This window comes from Ranitomeya variabilis, chromosome 4 (genome assembly GCF_051348905.1).
Source record: "Ranitomeya variabilis isolate aRanVar5 chromosome 4, aRanVar5.hap1, whole genome shotgun sequence".
Classification (NCBI taxonomy): domain Eukaryota; kingdom Metazoa; phylum Chordata; class Amphibia; order Anura; family Dendrobatidae; genus Ranitomeya; species Ranitomeya variabilis.
The window spans coordinates 189,059,424-189,080,136 of NC_135235.1; the positions used below are offsets into that span (position 1 = coordinate 189,059,424).

At 43.8% G+C, this 20,713-nt stretch overlaps 1 protein-coding gene across 1 annotated transcript in view; it reads right to left on the reverse strand.

Moving 5' to 3' along the window:
- Window positions 1-20,713, reverse strand: part of PRKCG (protein kinase C gamma) — a 708,823-nt gene that overhangs the window by 400,264 nt on the left and 287,846 nt on the right. The window lies entirely within an intron of this gene.

A 20,713-nucleotide genomic window follows, 5' to 3' on the forward strand; every position in this document is an offset into this window, starting at 1 on the left:
AAGAGAACACTAAAATCCCACATCCTAGATATCACAGAATGAAATATTACAGTTGTAAATCTTCTTTCATTACATAGTGGAATGTGTTCAGAACAATAAAACCTAAAAATTATCAACGTAAATCACAACTAATATCCCACGGAGGTCTGGAGTTGGAATAATGCTCAAAATCAAAGTGGAAAATGAAGTTACAAAGTTACAGGCTGATCCAACTTCAGTGGAAATGCCTCAAGACAAGAAAATGATGCTCAGTAGTGTGTGTAGCCTCCACGTGCCTGTATAACCTCCCTACAATGCCTGGGCATGCTCCTGATGAGGTGGCCGATGGTCTCCTGAGGGATCTCCTCCCAGACCTGGATTAAAGCATCCGCCAACTCCTGGCCAGTCTGTGGTGCAACTAGACGTTGGTGGATGGTGCGAGACAAGATGTCTCATATGTGTTCAATCGTATTCAGGTCTGTGGAACGGGCAGGCCAGTCCATAGCTTCAATGCCATAAACTTGCAGGAACTACTGACACACTCCAGCCACATGAGGCCTGGCATTGTCCTGCATTAGGAGGAACCCAGGGCCAACCGCACCAACATATGGTCTCACAATGGGTCTGAGGATCTCATCTCGGTACCTAATGGCAGTCTGGCTACCTCTGGTGAGCACATGGAGGGTTGTGCGTCCCTCCAAAGAAATGCCATCCCGCACCATTACTGACCCACTGCCAAACCGGTCATGCTGAAGGATGTTGCAGGCAGCAGATTGCTCTCCACGGCATCTCCAGACTCTGTCATGTCTGTCACATGTGCTCAGTGTGAACCTGCTTTCATCTGTGAAGAGCACAGGGCACCAGTGGTGAATTTGCCAATCCTGGTGTTCTGTGGCAAATGCCAAGCGTCCTGCACGGTGTTGGGCTGTGAGCACAACCCCCATCTGTGGATGTCGGGCACTCAGATCATCCTCATGGAGTCGGTTCCTAACCGTTTGTGCAGACGCATGCACATTTGTGGCCTGCTGGAGGTCATTTTGCAGGACTCTGGCAGTGCTCCTCCTGTTCCTCCTTGCACAAAGGCTGAGTTAGCGGTCCTGCTACTGGGTTGTTGCCCTCTTATGGCCCCCTCCACATCTACTGGTGTACTGGCCTGTCTCATGGTAGTGCCTCCAGCCTCTGGACACTACGCTGACAGACACAGCAAACCTTCTTGCCACAGCTCGCATTGATGTGCCATCCTGGATGAGCTGCACTACCTGAGCCACTTGTGTTGTTTGTAGAGTCTGTCTCATGCTACCACGAGTGTGAAAGCACAACCAACATTCAAAAGTGACCAAAACATCAGCCAGAAAGCTTTGGTACTGAGATGTGGTCTGTGGTCCCCACCTGCAAAACCACTCCTTTATTGAGTGTGTCTTGATAATTGCGAATAATTCCTATCTGTTGTCTATTCCATTTACCAAACAGCATGTAAAATTGATTTTCAAACAGTGTTGCTTCCTAAGTAGACAGTTTGATTTCACAGAAGTTGGATTTACTTGGAGTTATATTCTGTTGTTTAAGTGTTCCCTTTATTTTTTTGAGCAATGTTTATATATATATATATATATATATTGTATATATATATATATATATATATATATATATATATATATATATATGCACTGCTATATATATATATATATATATATATATATATATATATATATATATATATATACATATATATATGTGTGTGTGTATATATTATATCTATATATATATATATATATAATTGTCTAAGGGTCTGTTTATCTGTAGCCAAAATCCCGCATCGCTGATTGGTCGCGTTCGGCCGGGCTCAACCAATCAGCGTTCATAAATAAACTACATACATATAATAGAATGAGAATAACAAGAAGGACTGTCTGTGAGGGAGAGAATAACATGGAGGACAGTCTGTGAGGGAGAGAATAACATGGAGGACAGTGTGTGAGGGAGAGAATAACATGAAGGACAGTCTGCGAGGGAGAGAATAACACGGAGGACAGTCTGTGATGGAGAGAATAACATGGAGGACAGTCTTTGAGGGAGAGAATAACATGGAGGACAGACTGTGAGGGAGAAAATAACATAGATGACAGTGTGTGTTTGAGAGAATAACATGGAGGACAGTCTGTGATGGAGAGAATAACATGGAGGACAGTCTGTGAGGGAGAGAATAACATGGAGGCCACGACCAATCAGCGATATTGGCGCAGTCAGGCTGCGAATTGACCCGGGATTTGACTGGCCACGACCAATCAGTGTTCATAAATAAACAACATACATATACTAGAACGAGAATAACAAGAAGGACAGTCTGTGAGGGAAAGAATAACATGGAGGACAGTCTGTGAGGGAGAGAATAACATGGAGGACAGTCTGTGAGGGAGAGAATAACAAGAAGGACAGTCTGTTGAGGGAAAGAATAACATGGAGGACAGTGTGTGAGGGAGAGAATAATATGGAGGGCAGTTTTTGAGGGAGAGAATAACATGGAGGACAGTCTGTGAGGGAGAGAATAACATAGAGGACAGTGTGTGTTTGAGAGAATAACATGGAGGACAGTCTGTGAGGGAGAGAATAACATGGAGGTCAGTCTGTGAGGGCAAGAATAACATGAAGGACAGTCTTTGAGGGAAAGAATAACATGGAGGACAGTGTGTGAGGGAGATAATAATATGGAGGACAGTCTGTGAGGGAGAGAATAACATGGAAGACTGTCTGTGAGGGAGAAAATAACATAGAGGACAGTGTGTGTTTGAGAGAATAACATGGAGGACAGTCTGTGAGGGAGAGAATAACATGGAGGACAGTCTGTGAGGGAGAGAATAACATGGAGATCAGTCTGTGAGGGCGAGAATAACATGAAGGACAGTCTGTAAGGGAAAGACTAACATGGAGGACAGTCTGTGAGGGAGAGAATAAATGGAGGACAGTCTGTGAGGGAGAGAATAACATGGAATTCAGTCTATGAGGGCGAGAATAACATGAAGGGCAGTCTGTGAGGGAGAGAATAACATGGAATTCAGTCTGTGAGGGCGAGAATAACATGAAGGACAGTCTGTGAGGGAGAGGATAACATGGAGGACAGTCTGTGAGGGAGGGAGAGACTAACATGAAGGACAGTCTGTGAGGGAGAGAATAACATGGAAAACAGTCTGTGAGGGAGAGAATAACATGGAAAACAGTGTGAGGGAGAGAATAACATGGAGGTCAGTCTGTGAGGGCGAGAATAACATGGACAGTTTGTGAGGGGGAGAATAACATGGAGGCCGTGACCAATCAGCAATATTGGCGCAGTCCAGCTGCAAATTGGCATGGGATTTGAACCATGCTTCGCTGATTGGTCACGGCCGGCTGGGTGCGACCAATCAGTGACAGGCACAGTCCGGCCACGAATTGACCCGGGATTTGAACCACGCTTGGCTGATTGGTCGCGGCCGGCCGGGTGCGAACAATCAGTGACAGGCGCAGTCCGGCCATGAATTGACCCGGGATTTGAACCACGCTTCGCTGGCCCTGACCAATCAGCGATATTGGTGCGGGATTTAAACACCGCTTCACTGATAATGTATATATTTTACTCAGAAAATCCTGTGTATTCATTGCATTATTCTTAAATCTTCATAAATAAACTACATACATATTCTAGAATACCCGATGCGTTAGAATCGGGCCACCATCTAGCACATATATATATATATATATATATATATATATATATATATATATATATACATATATATATATATATATATACATACACAGTATATTCAGCATTGTAGTTCTACTGACCCATAATATAAAGTGTACCACAAAAAATGTATAGGGTGCACCTACATTCATAAACAACTAAATATTTGTAGAGTAAAGATGGGGAGCAATACCTGGTATGGGAGGAAAACCATGATTCAAGGAGAAAACAGACCAAAAAAATAATGGTATGCACACGCAAACAACATGAACACAAATTTTATTAGAAAACCAGGACATACAAAATGTGTATTAAAACCACTTAAAAACATGAACAACTCATGAACAATGAATCACACCCCTGAGCCAAAGAAATGTCAGACAATAGAGGACAAAATTCCTCTGCTGAGTAAAAGAGTCTGACAAAGCAAGTATATAAGCACATGTGATTAGAACTTTAAGATTACCGCATGCTAAAGTACCAAAATAGATACACAAGCAAAAGGCTGCAAAAAGGCATGCTGATGAGCTTGTTGAAGGGGTAAGTGGCCAGTATTGTGCAACCCCGTTGAAATAGAAAATGGACCACATCCGCACCTATTACCCATAGAATCACAAGATGTAGAATCTAAGTGGCATAACAGCCAAGAAAGCAGCAAAGAGGTAATAAAAATGACAGTGTCAAGATTGAAAAATGAATAGAATTGTCCTTAAATATAGCTAACTGACCGGCTCTGGAGAAATCATGTGGCAGCCAAAATGGGCAAAAATGTTCACATGGAGCAGGGGTTTGGGGAAAGAGCCCCACGCGTATCGCTGCTAAAAGTTTCGTCAGGGGAAATAATAATTTGTTTTCTTGTTGTTTTAGTGTGCATATCATTATTTGTTTGGTCTGTTTTCTCCTTGAACCATAAAATAAAGTGGTCACTTCAACAGCATAACAAACAAATACCTACAAAATAGAATATTTATGAAAAAGTCAACAAATTATAAATATCCTTAAATGTTGTCATTAAAAATGCAAATCGTACACAATGAAAAACAAGGTCCTCACACAGCTGAGTGATTGGGAGGATATAGAGGTTATGGCTCTCAGGAAGCATTGATGCACAAATGAAAAATCACCATTTCATCAATGCAAAAATAGCTTTATCTTCAATGGGCTAAAAACAAGTATCTCGCTCACAGGCTAGTCTTTACATCTCTCGTTAAGCTTAGAAGCCCGGATTCATTAAGATTGGTATGTCATAAGCCAGCCTTAATGAGGCGCATGCAGGAACAAGATGCTCTAAATGAATTAAGATTACATCAGAATTGCTCAATGGTATCAGTAGGGATTAGCTAATAATTGAAATCCAATAGCCAAAGGCCAAAAAATCCTATTTAACCAATACAAAATAAAACATAACTTTTAATTATTAAACTAAAAATAAGAGAAACCAGTGAAAATCATATGTTAATATGCACTTTAAAATTACACTCTATTCCTTATTGGTCCTATGTATAAATGTATCCGAAGCGGTCACATTGCGGCACTAGCTGTGTCATAAAATTGTAATATACATACGGATAGATCCATCTGTAGCCACATCGGTGACAGCTCCAAGTATATAACTAACAAAGCACAAGGACGGCCGCCATTATCGAACCATGAGGGAGTGTATCCTATTGTGTAATGCCTAATGACCACAGGAGCAAGGAGCTGTTACTATAGAGAAGGCTCCTCACCAATGTTTCACCATCACAGGCTCCATCAGGGTCAGGAAACAAATGCAAACCAACATGGCCGAACAACCTCCCTATCTGACATTAGACCAACCGCATCATTTTGATTCCCAATCTGAACTACCACAATGCTGGGCCATTTATCATACATCCATGTCAAATGTATGTTTACTCTTTATATGTTTACTAAGTGGGCACTATTGATTAAAAAATTGGTTATACTTAGAGAGGGCTATCTTTTTAAAGTATAGTTATATAAAGTGGGTGCGCTCTCTTCCATGAATTACTAAGCGGGCACTATCTCTTTTCATGATGGTTATACTAAGTGGGCACTATTCCTTTATATGATGATTATATTAAGTGGCGCTATCTCTTTAAATGATTCTTCAGTTCTTTATCCAATAAAGGTCTATTCTAGTATGTTATACTCTATTGTGCAGGCACTGTGGACATTTTGAAGAAGCTCAAAGTAGAAGACCTGCACCATTTTTTGAGACCTTTGACATCTCTTCACATTGCATATGCATCATGGCCATTTTGAAGGAGCCCACACTATAAAGCGAACACCATTTTCCTGAAGATTTGTTTGAGTGACATTTCATGGACTGTGAGAGCATCACAGCCATCTTTTATTAAGCCTATGGAGCAGACGCCATTTTCTAGGAGACCATTATGATTTTGATTCCTTGTGATCACATGGTGACCAGCTCTGTATTGGCTGCCTAGAACAGATCATGCTGATAGGTTAGTAAACATAAATGTGACATGGATGTATATCTTTGACCTCACTCTGATAGATGCACACTGGCCCAGCATTGTGCAAGATCAGATTGGCTGAAGATTGGGAATGAAAATAATGAGGTCGGTATGGTGTCAGATGGGGAGCATATAAATGGTTTGCTTGGCCATATTGGTTTGCATTTGCTTCCTGACCCTGATGAAGCCTGAAAGGGTGAAACATATTGGGAAGTCGTCTTCTCCATATTATTATTATTATTATTTATTTATATAGCACCATTGATTCCATTCTGCTGTACATGAGAAGGGGTTACATACAAGTTACAGATATCACTTACAGTAAACAAACTAACAATGACAGACTGATACAGAGGGGTGAGGACCCTATATTAATAGCGTCTTGTTCCTGCGGTCATTAGCTATTACATCTGACTCATAAAATATCTTTTAACCTTAGTGTTATTAGATATCTTTAAAACAAAACAACCCAACTCAAAGGTGAACATACAGAACAAAAAACAACAAAAATGGACTATGGATAGTCACAAATCACCACCCTACAAATGCCCTATGTAGAAAACCAACACAAACAAACCAAGATGTTTTTAAACAATATATTTAAATAGCAGGTCTGACGTAGGTCTGATCTGGTCTGGTCCGAAACGCGCGTCGGGGTTTGGCTCCACACTTCAAACACAGCACATCACCCATCCATCTGGTATGGCTCTTTGCTATGGCTGATCTATCCTAATATAATTTATGTACCTATGCCAGTCAGGCTCTGCATGTACATTTGTAATAATTACACTTATAATTTAGTGTGACAAGAGCTGCTCCTCACTGCTCTCCCCTTCCTTCTAGGACATTACATCACACACTAGTGTGCAGTTCCCTCCTGTGAGTAACAGCCAGTCTAGGGACAGGGGGAATTACTACACCCCCTGTTCTATGCAGAGAATATGTAGAGAAACAGTTATTATCAGGAGACTGATAATCTCATCTTTATAGTATCCCTAAAAATTGGATGCTATACCATGGTTCCACGTGATATTCCTTTTTTTTTTGCACACCCTTGACGAATAACTGACTCTCATCAGAAACTAAAACTAGTGCATGCTGCGATTTTTTTCATTCACTGAAAAAAAATCGCTCATCTGCACTCACTAGCGGACACAGACAGAAGAGGGCTCCTGTGAAAAAATAGTATATGGGCCCCTTGCAGTCCAATGGCTCATAGTAATAGACAACTCCACCTGCTTTGGAGGTCGAGGTGGCCCCGAACACGTTGCACCAATGCTATGCACGCCCCTGTCTGCACTGCTCCACTGAATAACATTGGTCTGAGTGCTGTCCGTTTTATTCAAGGATAGCATTTGGTGGTGTGAATTAGCCCAAATTATTATTATTATTATTATTATTATTATTATTAAAAAAGCTAGTTTTCCTTAATAAAAAATGATTTCTTCACAAAAAACACCATTAAAGCAAGGTATACATTATTATTACTGATATTTGAGGCGGCGGGTGGGGATCTGCGATTCATTTTTTTACATCTGAGCACTTATAGCTCTTATATATTATACGCACTACCGCACTTTAGCTCTGGCTTAAACCCGCAGCATGTATCACTGCCTTTTACTTTAGGCTTGATTGGTTACTCATATACACCCATATGTGGGACGCTGCTGATAGCCTTGGTAATTGCGCTACATCCTTTTGTATTTTGGATTCCTGATGGGACCAATGTTTATGTATATTTGTACTCTTTAATGCAACATATAATGTAACAGATATATCTCCTAATTATCCCGCTTTTAGTGTCACCTTGGTTTTTACTTTTTGTCATTCTTGATTAAATAAATTTTGTTAGATGTTTAAGATGAATACTCTCTGACTCTTTTTTGATACTTGATTTATGGAAAGGGTTATATGTGATTATTATTATTATTACTGTGTCTGTTATGACACATGCTATAAAATGGTTTCAGTATTCATCACCCACGATAAAGGCCGCAAAAATAAATTACTGTTTTGGTGCATAACCATCTAAAAAATATGAAATAAAATGGAAGCACAAGTCATATCTATCCCAAAACATTACCACAGTTTGAAAAATCAGAACAAATTTGCGACTTTTGACATTTTCAACACATTTCCTGGCAGCTCCACCAAAATGGGCTAAGCTGGGGAGGAGCCATGGCGGGAAGGAGTGAGGCTATGTCAGCACATCAAATCTCATGAAAAGCAGTGGAGTTTCTCACATCAGAGATGCAGATTTCTGGTGCAGTACATGAAAACTCATGCTGCTGACAAACACAACGGTCTACCGCAGACCCCGGGTTGTCATGCCAAACCATTGGGGTTCCGTGATCATGTGACAGGGGCGCCGATGGGTGGGGTTTGTGACACACCACCAGTTTGTCCATGTTAAATGCCGCTGTCAGAGATTAACAGCGGTATTTAACATGTTAACAGCAGCAGATGCGTCGTTATTCCACCTGCGGCTGTTAGGGACACATGACAGCTGATCAGATCAGCTATCTTGTGCCTGAAATCATGCGGGCTCAGTTCCAGAGCCCGCATCAAATGCCGGGTCATGACCTATGACATATTTATATGTCATAGGTCGTAAAGGGATCTACAGCAATCTGTGTTCTCCCTTCAGTTTCTGCAGAAGCCATCTATACACATATTGTCAATCTCCTGCAGCTCATTACACGGGTACATAAGCAGTATTCATATAATCAATGTGACATATATCTTTCATGGAAAAACAATTGTCAAGTGCTCTTTATATATGACAGAACAGTATGCTGTTAAAGACACCATTTAAATTATCATAAACTGTATGGAAAAAAATTGTTGTGGAGCTGTGGGTTGGAACTGACATAAAACAAGTTGCCTGTTTGTTTCTTCAGTTTAGTTTTACAACATTTACTCTGACATAAAAATGACTTGTTCACTTTATTCGGCACACTGTGCTATTATAGCAACACAATAATGATCTGTTCTTTTAAGGATGTAGAGCTGTGTTGCACTCCTAATGGCTGGGTGCTCAAAGATGATACTCCAAATATAACACAGATGAAGAACTTGGCACTTCTCAGCACAAACTTGTATGCACCCTAAGGGCTGTTACCACAATTCATTGTTGTATTGGTTTCGTTATTGAACCCTGCAGTCTGTTTCTGATGAAGGCCTGACGAAAGGCAGAAACGTTAATGTGTATATCTGCCCTCTCTTTCAAGCCACATATCCAAGCCCTTGCTTACTACTGCCATCTCAAACTCAAAAATATTTCCCAGATCCGCACATTCCTCGACAACGAAACCACAAAAACACTAGTACACGCCGTTATCATCTCCCGCCTTGACTACTGCAACCTCACGTCTCTGGCCTCCCCTCTAGCACTCTGGCACCACTCCAATTCATCCTACACTCTGCTGCCCGACTAATCTACCTGTCTCCCCGCTATTCTCCAGCCTCTCCCCTATGCCAAGCCCTTCACTGGCTTCCTATCGTCCAGAGACTCCAGTTCAAAACCCTTACTATGACATAGAAAGCCATCCACAACCTGTCTCCTCCATACATCTGCGACATGGTCTCCGGGTACCTACCTACATGCAACCTTCGATCCTCACAAGATCTCCTTCTCTACTCCCCTCTCATCTCTTCTTCCCACAACCGCATCCAAGACTTCTCCTGTGCTTCCTCCATACTCTGGAACTCTCTACCCCAACACATCAGACTCTCACCTACCATAGAAACCTTCAAAAAGAACCTGAAGACTCATCTCTTCCGACAAGCCTACAGCCTGCAGTGATCCTCAACCTACTGAACTGCCACACAACCAGCTCTACCCTCTTCTAGTGTATCCTCAACAATCCCCTGCAGACTGTGAGCCCTCACGGGAAGGGTCCTCCCTCCTTCTGTACCTGTTAGTACCTTGTTTTTTGCTCATGTTTATTGTATTTGTCTATATTTTTCACATGTAAAGTGCCATTGAATAAATGGCGCTATAAAAAGTATAATAATAATATACAGTGAATTGCTTTGTGAGATAAATAATCCTAATTCTAGCATCCACTTTGGAGTACCAAATTCTTCACCTGTGTTATATCTTTTTTGTTTCACTACCAAAAAAATTAACTTGGTTTGTGTCCTTTTAGATCAATAATTTATTTTTATTTCTCCATCAACAGAGCACTTAAAGGGTTTATTTGTTCATAGGAAGAGCTGTAATTTTCATTTTTACCATTTTGACCTACAGGAAACCTTTTTTATCCTGAAATATAAAATACTGAAAAAAACCTGACAAAAATATGAAATTTTTACACTTTATTTTTTATGGATATTGTACTATTGTAGATATTGTACTAGCGCTATCCATTTAGATGAAGTGATACCTAAAATTATATTTATTGTTTAGGTTTTTTATGTGATGAATAGCAAAGTAAAGGGAACTGAAACTTATATTTTGTATTTTTTGTTCTATGCTTAAAAGCTTGAATTTGTGATTGTTTGGTCGCTCATATGATACACTGTAAGATTACTAAATTGTATTGTATTGTGTTTTAGCAATGTCCAGCATTATTTTGTAAAATAATTAAAATTTTGAAATACATAAAAAATTGTCCATAAAATAATTTTGTTATCTTGAAAACCGTTAATGCAAATTTGGTTGAAAAAAAACTTTCCTGTTTTGAGTTTTTAATTTTGTATGAAGGATGTAACAAAGGCAGTCCACTCTATCAACCAAAAAAAGCTACTCTAAGAGAAGCTAATGTTAAGAGCCAGTATCAACTAAATGTATTATTATTCAAGCTTAACATACATATTTGTACTTTGCTACCCAGTAGATAGAAATATATTAAGATTTGAGAGTCCTCAGTGGTTGATACCTTTTAATGGCTAACTGAAAAGATAGTAACAACTTGCATGCTTTCGAGACTACTCAGGTCTCTTCATCAGGCATAGAATAGTGCAAAATCTGAAGTCACATATTTATGTACAAGACACAGGAATAATGTAATAGGTAAGACAAGTGACGTGAAGCAGAACTATCATTATGGGAGAGGGATAAACAGTTATGGACATAAATATTGGAAAAGTTCATAGATTAGGAGTGTGAAAGTTTTATTGTCCTGTTATTGAGGTCTGGTCCATGGTCCTGATGCCCCCAAATGGTTTGAAGAGCACATTCCTTAGTTGATGTAGAAACGCATAAATCCATGCAACACATTCATTCCTGCACTGAGGGTGTCAAAAGTTGCCATAAGTTTATACTCCCAGGCTCTTCTGTGTCTCTGAGATTTAAGTTACCATTTAATACTAGTAATTTCTTGTCCATGGTGCTTTGATCAGGGATACAAAAAAGCTTGGTCACAGGTAGATCTGTAATGATTATAAGGGATAACTCAGGAGACTCTTTGCATGGAACAAGACAACTACAGGACACAGATTTATAAGTGGTAAAGTCTATATTATCACACGGTGATTCAAACAGGTGCAGAGAGAAACTCAAGTCCACAACACTTGGAATAAATATTAAATGCAGCTTAGCAGTCTATAGGAAACTTCAGAGGAAAATGCAATCACACAGAAAGTCTATGAAGCACAATTATTCTTGAGGATACTTGACACGAATAAGTCCTTGGTAATCCAAACACAGATAGATATGCTTATAAGACAGTTCAAATAATATCTTAGCACAACCAGGGAGGCCTGGGTAATAGTCTCAGGTTTAAGCAGAGCAGCAACAGCTTACAAGTCCAGCAAATGCAGATGGAAACAAACACAAGCAGCCAGATGGAGGATTACTGGAAACCGATGTATGCAGCAGAAACTCAGAGCTGAGTAGCAGGATCTCCACACAGGTTCACAGGAGCAGGTGCAGGTGCAGGTGCAGGTGCAAAGCCAGGGAGTCATCAGGAGCTGGATGCAAGGCAGAATACTCCAGCACAGACTAAAGGCTGGGGTGGAGTTATATAGCAGGAAGACACAGTGCACATGAGACCAAAGACCCCATCTTGGAAAAGGGCAGTAATGCACAAAAGGTGATCACAATGTTCAGAGTCCTGACAAGATCTATTCTTTTTTCTTTTATTGTGTGGTGATGAGAATTCATCCTTGTTCTAAGTTTATGCCCTGTCTCCCCAACCTTTGACACAGTCACTGCAGGAATGAATATGTCACATGGATTTATGTCTTTCTATATCAACTAAGGAATGTGCTCCTCAGACCTTGATGGGGCATCACAACCCGACCAGACCTCAATCACAGGACAATAAAAACTTTCACACTCTTTATCTATGAACTGTTCAAATATTTACAGCCACAACTGTTTATCCCTCTCCCATAATGGTAGTTCCGCTTCATGTCACTTGACTTATCTATTGCATTATTCCTGTATCTTGTGCATAAATATGTGACTCTTCAGTTTTTGTGTTATTCTATGACTGATGAAGAGACCTGAGTAGTCTTAAAAGCTTGCAATTTGTTACCATCTTTTCAGTTAGCCATTAAAAGGTATCAACCACTGAGGACCCTCAAATTGTAATATTTTTCCATCTACTGGGTAGCACACTACAACTACCGTATACACTCGAATATAAGCCGAGAATTTCAGCCCAAATTTTTGGGCTGAAAGTGCCCCTCTCGGTTTATTCTCGAGTCATGTTTGGTGGCGGGGTCGGCGGGTGAGGGGGAGAGAGGATTGTCGCAAACTCACCTGCTCCCGGCGCTCCTAACGCTGTCCCAGCCTGTCCCATGGTCTCCCTCGCTGCAGCTCTTCCTCTATTCAGCGGTCACGTGGTACCGCTCATTAAAGTAATGAATATGGACTCCACTCCCATAGGGGTGGAGCCCCATATTCATTACTGTAATGAGCGGTACCAGTGACCGCTGATTACAGGAAGAAGCTGCGGTACCATGGGACAGGCAGGGACAGCGTCAGGAGCGCCGGGACCAGGTGACTATTTCATAGTCACCTGTCCGCGTTCCATTCGCTGGGCGCCGCTCAGTCTTCCCATCCTCTTGCAGTGACTGTGCAGGTCAGAGGGCGCGATGACGTATTAGCGTGCGCGCCGCCCTCTGCCTGAACAGTCAGTGCGGAGAGATGGGACGCTGAGGAGCAGCAGGCAGCGACGAGAGGTATGTATTTTTTTTTTATTGCAGCAGCAGCAACATTACATGTGGCACAATGCTGTAAGGAGCGTCTATGGGGCCATAAACAACTGCATGGAGCATTATATGGAGCATTATATGGAGCATCTATGGGGCCATAACTGTATGGAGCATTATATGGGGCCATAACTGCATGGAGCATTATATGGGGCATCTATGGGGCCATAACTGCAAAGAGCATTATATGGGGCATCTATGGGGCCATAACTGCATTGAGCATTATATGGAGCATCTATGGGGCCATAACTGCATGGAGCATTATATGGAGCATCTATGGGGCCAAAACTGCATGGAGCATTATATGGAGCACCTATTGGGCCATAACTGCATGGAGCATTATATGGGGCATCTATGGGGCCATAACTGCATGGAGCATTATATGGGGCATCTATGGGGCCATAACTGCATGGAGCATTATATGGGGCATCTATGGGGCCATAACTGCATGTAGCATTATATGGGGCATCTATGGGGCCATAAAGAACTGCATGGAGTATTATATGGGGCATCTATGGGGCCATAAAGAACTGAATGGAGCATTATATGGGGCCATAACTGCATGGAGCATTATATGGGGCATCTATGGGGCCATAACTGCATGGAGCATTATATGGGGCATCTAAGGGGCCATAAAGAACTGCATGGAGCATTATATGGGGCTCCTGATTCAATATGGATATTCAAAAGCACTTAACCTACTGATGTCTCAATTAATTTTTTTTTTATTGGTATCTATTTTTATTTTTGACATATACCAGTAGCTGCTGCATTTTCCACCCTAGGCTTATACTCAAGTCAATAAGTTTTCCCAGTTTTTGGTTGCAAAATTAGGGGAGTCGGCTTATACTCAGGTCGGCTTATACTCGAGTATATACGGTATATATATATTTTTCTTATTATTTAAGCAATGGGTATAAATATTATTAAAAGCCCCAGTACATATTATACTAAAGTTGGACAAACTCACCAATGTTGGCAGAATCAACTGACAGTCATAATAAAACTTCAAACTTTGCATCTCTTATTTTCCTTCTCCGTGAAAATATTGTAACTGCAGGTTTCTTGTGTACCCTGAAATGGCTTGTTAAATTAAATTTGCCATTCTGGATGTCTGGGAAATCTATCAGCCACTATTATTTTTTAGCATAATTACATTTTGGGTAACCTGTATAACCCTAATTACATTTTCTACCTAGCCCTCATGAATGTATGTGTCACTTAAAGGTGAAAACAAATACTTTTTTTTAACAAAAAAGGATCCATGTACATGACAGAGCTTTGGCATATCTACAGATCCATTGTGCAAAGCTAAAGGTATTGCATGTGCCACTGTATTCTCTCTTAGAAGTAATCCCACACATGCCATGAATCTAAATATTTTGGCATATGGGTAAACATGCTACATGTTAATCCTACAAGTTTAGATGCATGAAAGAAAAACGGGTCCTTTTCATTAAAGAAGCATTTCCATCAAAGTTCATCCATGTATGTGAATAAACAGTTTTCAGCCTGGACGGTGCCAAGATGTGACCATCCAAGCTGAGAACCACTGGGAGAATAAACTGTTGTGAGCGCAGCTTCAGTGAGCAGCTGTGATGTCATCAAGGTTACCGCCAGTCACTGAGGCTTCATTCCCAGCCAGGCACCTGAACTGCCGTGACCTCTGTGAGATCACTGCTAGCACTGTGAGAAAAAGTCTCACAGTGCAGCCCTGAGCTCAGAGAGTTCACCCCAGTTAACTGTAAGAAATTTCTCAAGGTAAACTCACGGCTGCACTATGAGGCTTTTTCTCACTGTGCTAGCGGGGATCTCCCCGTGGTTCTCAGCCTGAATGGTTGCATCTTGGCACCAACCAGGTTGAAAATTGCTTATCCCCAGACATGGATTACAGTGTGGGAAAGAGCGTTGGACAGGTGAGGGATATGACTGCTTTTTATTTTTGTTTTATTACAGGAGACGAGCGCTTCAATGGAATGGGTGATGAAGTGAGTGCAGCGCCCCAGAGTCCTGGTCGTTGCAGTACTGTAGCTACGCCACTAAGGGGAGCTATGGTACGTCTGATGGCACTGAAGGAGTTCATCTGACCAGTTATCACAGACACCAATACATTTCACAGCCGGGCCTCCAGGGGGAGCTAAGGGTTCTATTCATTAGGCCACTCCTCACATACTGGTAAAACTGGGGGTCAGGCAGGAAGTTAGAGAGAAAGCTGACTGGGTTGGAACCAGGCAACACCTTGTGGCAGAGGGTGTTGTGGGGGAAGATTCAGTAGGGTCCCTGTCAGGGGGGGGATCCTGACAGAGGCCTGGCAACTTGAGAGAACGTCACGGGACCGTGCCTGCTCAGTATAGCGGCGGTGCCCAAGGAAGGATTAGAAGCGAGATAGATTGTGCTGAGTGAGAAACGAGATCAAAGCAACAAGGAGAATACCAGTAGGAGTCGTGCTGTGAGACCGAGGCAACATTCTACTGAGGCGCACAACCGGCGGCCGGAACGCCGAGGAAGTATTCATAAATCTAGCTTCAAGCAATACTTCAAACCAACGGCAGGACAGTCAGTCATAGGCGGGCTGTCTCACCTAAATCACCAACGAAGACATAGGGGGCAACTTGTGGAGAGGGGCGACTCTAGGGTCCCGGAAGAGCTCCGAGCCTACCCGTCATACGGGTGCCGTCCTAACTGTAACATCAGGGAGGGACGGAAGATTAGCAGAAGATCATCTAATCGAGTTGTGAGGGAACACGAGAAACAGACACAACAGTTGTGGGGACTATCCCGTAAGCACAGCAGGGGAGGACCACAACACATAGCGCTAGCAGGAAGGCACAGATTTCCACCTGTAAGGAGAACTCTTGAGGTGCCATTGGACCGGCCGGACTTGTGCAGCCTGGTGAACCGTATTCCGGACTGAGGACCCAGAGACCTTCAGTAAAGAGGTAAAGAGACTGCAACCTGGTGTCCTCGTTATTTACTGCACCGCACCACCACCATCTACATTTATTACTGTACGCCCCTCAGCAGGGTCACGGACCGGGCCTAGCCACCGTGACAACCCCAGAGCAGAGACTCAGAGGCCCGGTACTGGGTACCCCTCGGCCCTGCGGCAGTGGGGGCGCTACAACTTGGCGTCACGAACAGGATCTACTTAAGCCTGAGGAATCGGGTCATGTGTGCCTTGGAACTGTGACTTATTGTGCTTGGACTGTGCTTTATTGAGAGGATTGTGTATTGCCGTTTGCCGCCAGAAGTTCCCGCCAAAAATCGCCGCCATTGCTACACCAAAGAAGGAGGAGGGCGTGCCATGGGAGGAGACTACCAAAGTGGCGCCAGAAGCGGCGACCGCCCCCTGCGCCTCTTGCTGCAAAGCGAAGACCTGCCTCAAAGCAGAGGACGACCCCTTGATTTGCAGCGGCGGGAAGCGGGTGACGGAGAAGCTCGGCCCCGGAGAAATGGCGGAGTCAGGTGCATGCACTGCCACCGACTATCAGACAGCGATGATGAACAGCAAGTGCCTGAACGAGGAAGGAGCAATCCCAGCTTGCCCTCATCCACCAGAGGCGGACCCACGTCCGCTGCAGCGGAAGGGCCTGAATTCCTTGGAACCGGCAACGGAGCTGAGCCTATCCATCCCGACCTCGGAGCCAGCGGAGGAGGAACCATGGAGGGCGGAGCCGCATCCAGAGACCGCAATGGAGGAGCCGCGGTCCGGGCTGCAGCCGATTCCAGTGTCCTCGTTAGTGGACCGGATCGACATCGGTGGAATCACATCAGGCGCAGGTATGGAAGACGCCCCTGCTCCCCCGCTCGATCCCGCTCTCGCGACCGGTCCTCACCCCAGTAAAAGCCGCCTCCTCTTGGCAGAGCTAGTGGTGTTACCCCCCGATGCAATGGGGAAGCTGGTACCACCGCTGCCGACCAGGATGGGAGAACCCATAGACGTGGGCCCAGACGGGGTGATTCTCCAGTGGGACACCCCCCGGATTGGGCCAGATGGAGCTCGGGAGGAAGGTTTCACCCTTGCTGTGCTTACCTGGGAACAATACAAACAATGTTTGATCCTGCATTGGAAAAGACAAAAAGAGGCAAAATTAACTGACCCACCGAGAGTACAACAACCACCTCTTGCGCGTGGTAAGAAAGACGTGGTAAAGCGGGGAACTGTGTTGGCCTTCCACCCAAAGAGGGGATGGGGCTCCATACAGGAACCGGGGCTACCAACTGACGTCTTCGTTACTAGTCACAACGTGAAAACTCCCTGCTGCAGCCGAGATGGTGACCCGTTGCAAAAGGGGGATCAGGTGACCTACACCCGTCATCGGAATGCGCAAGGATAGTACGCTCGGAACGTTCGCCGATGTGAACCTGAGGGGGCGTCATCTGTAACTTCAACTGGGATTGAACCAGGCGTGGCAGACCTTACTACTATTGCCGCCGTACGTCTTATTGCAGCAACTGAGCTGGCGGCTAGAGTCCGCCTTAAAATCCAGACATCAGGTGGTCTGACTGCACCCGAGGGACCAACTATTGACACTGGCACCGCATCAGTCGTGGACCAGGGGCCTGCGCAGTCAGGAGGTGTCCACTTTCGGCTGATGTCGTGCACCCTACTATGAGGATAAACCTTGATACCATGAGAATGTAAATAGTTACTGTTCTACTGTTTTGCTGCTAAACCCGTTTAGGGTTAACTCTTAAAGGGATCCCTTTGTTGACCCGGGATCCCTACTGCTTTTTTGGGTATTTTCTATTTTCTTCCTTGTTATTAAGAACTGCCGCAATCATGAACAGTGCATGATACAAACTGCTTGTAAATAGTTTGCACCTTCTTAAAGGTGCTCTCTACTGGTTTTACTTAAAGAAGGACTCTTTGCGAAGATACCGCACCGGAGCCTTAGCTGAGTACGGACTGGTATCTTGAGAAGATGTGCTACCTCATACAGACTGGATCCCCTCTTAAAGGGGATGTTCACCTGTTGCACTTAAGGAATGGTATTGCTTTAAGACAGATAGATAGCAATAATGTTTTGACAAAAAGAAAGTGATGATGATGCTTACGTGTAAAAGTTATATGTATCCAACTAGTTGATTGTAAGAAATGTTTGATAACGTTGAAAGAAAAATGAGGACAGAAAGTGAACCCGTACGGGGTTAGTCAGTGAGTCCTCTTAGGAGCCATGTAGGGATGGCTCAGTGATTTCAAACTGAAAGTAAATGTTATGTTCTATACTGTGTATAGTAGTTGAAAAGGCAGTAGGCCCGGGCTGAAAGGGGCGGTCCTGTAACAGAAAGGAGAGGCAGTAGGCCTGGAGCGGTTAGGACAGGCGGTCCTGCAGACTTCAAGTAGGAGAATGTAAAAATGTTCAGTAACCTTATAATGTGATTATAAGAAGGTCTTTAGTGGATTCAGCAGGTACGTCCTTAAAGGCAAAGTTGGATTAGTGTTCAAAATTTTGCACTTAGTAGAATACCCGGTTGGGTAAGAAAAGTTATTTATAGTAAAGTTATTTAAAAGTATTTAACCATGTTTGTAACGTTCAAGTGTCCTCACCTCCCATAAAGGGAAGCTCTGTTAAAAAGTTGACTTGTACTTGCATTTTCAAAATTGTATGTCTTTTTGCTGACATGTATTGTTGTTTTCTTCCCAGTCCACGAGAACTGGATTTAACCGGGGGGGAGTGCAGCGCCCCAGAGTCCTGGTCGTTGCAGTACTGTGGCTCCGCCACTAAGGGGAGCTATTGTACGTCTGATGGCACTGAAGGAGTTCATCTGACCAGGTATCACAGACACCAATACATTTCACAGCCGGGCCTCCAGGGGGAGCTAAGGGTTCTATTCATTAGGCCACTCCTCACCGTGTGGGTAAACTGGGGGTCAGGCAGGAAGTTAGAGAGAAAGCTGACTGGGTTGGAACCAGGCAACACCTTGTGGCAGAGGGTGTTGTGGGGGAAGATTCAGTAGGGTCCCTGTCAGGGGGGGGATCCTGACAGAGGCCTGGCAACTTGAGAGAATGTCATGGGACCGTGCCTGCTCAGTATAGCGGCGGTGCCCAAGGAAGGATTAGAAGCGAGATAGATTGTGCTGAGTGAGAAACGAGATCAAAGCAACAAGGAGAATACCAGTAGGAGTCGTGCTGTGAGACCGAGGCAACATTCTACTGAGGCGCACAACCGGCGGCCGGAACGCCGAGGAAGTATTCATAAATCTAGCTTCAAGCAATACTTCAAACCAACGGCAGGACAGTCAGTCATAGGCGGGCTGTCTCACCTAAATCACCTGCGAAGACATAGGGGGCAACTTGTGGAGAGGGGCGACTCTAGGGTCCCGGAAGAGCTCCAAGCCTACCCGTCATACGGGTGCCGTCCTAACCGTAACATCAGGGAGGGACGGAAGATTAGCAGAAGATCATCTAATCGAGTTGTGAGGGAACACGAGAAACAGACACAACAGTTGTGGGGACTATCCCGTAAGCACAGCAGGGGAGGACCAGAACACATAGCGCTAACAGGAAGGCACAGATTTCCACCTGTAAGGAGAACTCTTGAGGTGCCATTGGACCGGCCGGACTTGCGCAGCCTGGTGAACCATATTCCGGACTGAGGACCCAGAGACCTTCAGTAAAGAGGTAAAGAGACTGCAACCTGGTGTCCTCGTTATTTACTGCACCGCTCCACCACCATCTACATTTATTACTGTACGCCCCTCAGCAGGGTCACGGACCGGGCCTAGCCACCGTGACAACCCCAGAGCAGAGACTCAGAGGCCCGGTACTGGGTACCCCTCGGCCCTGCGGCAGTGGGGGCGCTACATGAGTCTATGTCATTCTTTCAATTAAAGGACTTTATTCTGGCTCTGTATTTGTGTACAATATAACTATAGGATTAGTAATGGATGGTCGGGTGTCTTACTGATGTCTCTCCATTACTAAGCTGTGGGCTTGATGTCACCGGACAATGCAAAGGTGACATCAACCTCACAAATATGAACCCCACTTGCCACCGCTACAGGGCAAGCGGGAAGAGCAGGGCAAAGCACCAGATTTTACCACCGATCAGAAGTCGTGTTTGCTGTGCTGTCATGCACATGACAGCGCAACAAACAACCAGTGTTCAGGGGGCCAAACCTGAACAGCAACACAGACTTTGTGGTGAACTCTGTAGGTACTCGGTATGGACAGAAACTCTACTGTTCGGGTTCACACATCTCTACTCTTCTGCTTTTCTCTACATACCATGTATACAGTAGTTTAAACTAAAACACCTGTTGGTAGATGATGGATGAACTAATCACAATGTTTGCAATTGGATCATTTATACCTCTTCAGTGCATCAGTTGGACAGGTGCAGGTGCTAATCCGATGGCTGGGATC